This window comes from Gavialis gangeticus, unplaced genomic scaffold (assembly GCF_001723915.1).
Source record: "Gavialis gangeticus isolate Ggan-Ray unplaced genomic scaffold, GavGan_comp1, whole genome shotgun sequence".
NCBI classification, from domain to species: domain Eukaryota; kingdom Metazoa; phylum Chordata; order Crocodylia; family Gavialidae; genus Gavialis; species Gavialis gangeticus.
This window is the reverse complement of record NW_017729029.1, coordinates 21,973,307-21,974,348: the sequence shown is the minus strand read 5'-3', so window position 1 is coordinate 21,974,348 and position 1,042 is coordinate 21,973,307. Positions and strand designations below refer to the sequence as shown.

General features: G+C 48.1%; 1 long non-coding RNA gene across 1 annotated transcript in view; it reads right to left on the bottom strand.

Annotated features, from left to right (window-relative positions):
- Window positions 1-1,042, bottom strand: part of LOC109300398 — a 14,498-nt gene that overhangs the window by 569 nt on the left and 12,887 nt on the right. The gene's annotated exons all lie outside the window — the stretch shown is intronic.

The following is a 1,042-nucleotide window of genomic DNA, read 5'->3' as shown; positions in this document are numbered from 1 at the left end:
CCACAGACAGGGGGGCAAGGGGCCACTGACCCCGCCATGTGCTCCATCTGGGTGGAGGCCTAAGAAGAGCCCATGGCAGGTGGCCGTGCCCGGGTGGGGCCCCTGGCAGCTGCTCTCCGCGTCTGCACCATGTCTGCAGAGCTGCGCCTGCTGCTTTTGCTCATTGGAGGTGCCACTCTGTGCAGCTACCTCGCACCCATCTTACGCGAACACTGGCGCAAACGCCGGTGTGCCCTTACAGAGCATGCCTGTTCTCGCACACTGCCCGCATGCAGCTCCCTGTCGGGCGAGCTAAAAGGGCTCCAGAGGGCTTCACCTCCGGATCTGCTTCAGCTGTGCTGTCACCTCTGCCCCACTTATCTTAGGGGGAAATCAGCTGTTGCTGTCCCCGCTGCTGTCTCCTCTGCAGCTGCTGCCTTCGCCGCCGAGGTAAGGTGGGTACATGTGTGGCACACATGCACCCTGTTCCCTCCGCTCCTGCTTCCCAACTGCCTTCCTTAAGTGTCTTCTGTTCTTCCTGTAGACATTTCCACTGGGGTGGGAGGTTACTACATAGGAGCACAGTTCATCCCTTTTTGCCATGACAGATGCTAGTGTTCAACCTTACTTTCTCCCCCTCTCATAGACGTGACAAGAATGCAGCCATGCGGTCATAGTGCTCTTTTTGTAACATAACCCATAGTTTATCGTGTGTGTATATATATGTGTATATATCTCTATATATATAGATATAAATATATATATATATGCATTCCCTTCCCTTCCCCAACTATTTTTGACTTTCTCTCTCCCTCTCTGTTCCCTATAGATAAGTATAAGTGAGTTAAGACATAGGATAAGTGTCAACATTTTTATTTTGGTAACAGGTTGTATTTGTTTTGGGTTTTTTTCTCCTTTATATTGTATAATTATGTTTATATTGATTTTTACTGCTCTATATTACTGTTTTATTGATATATATGATTTAGGCCTACATATGTAAGTTAGCATAAGTCGTGTCAAGTTTCCATTTTGTTTGTCAAGTCTCCATCTTGTCCCCATG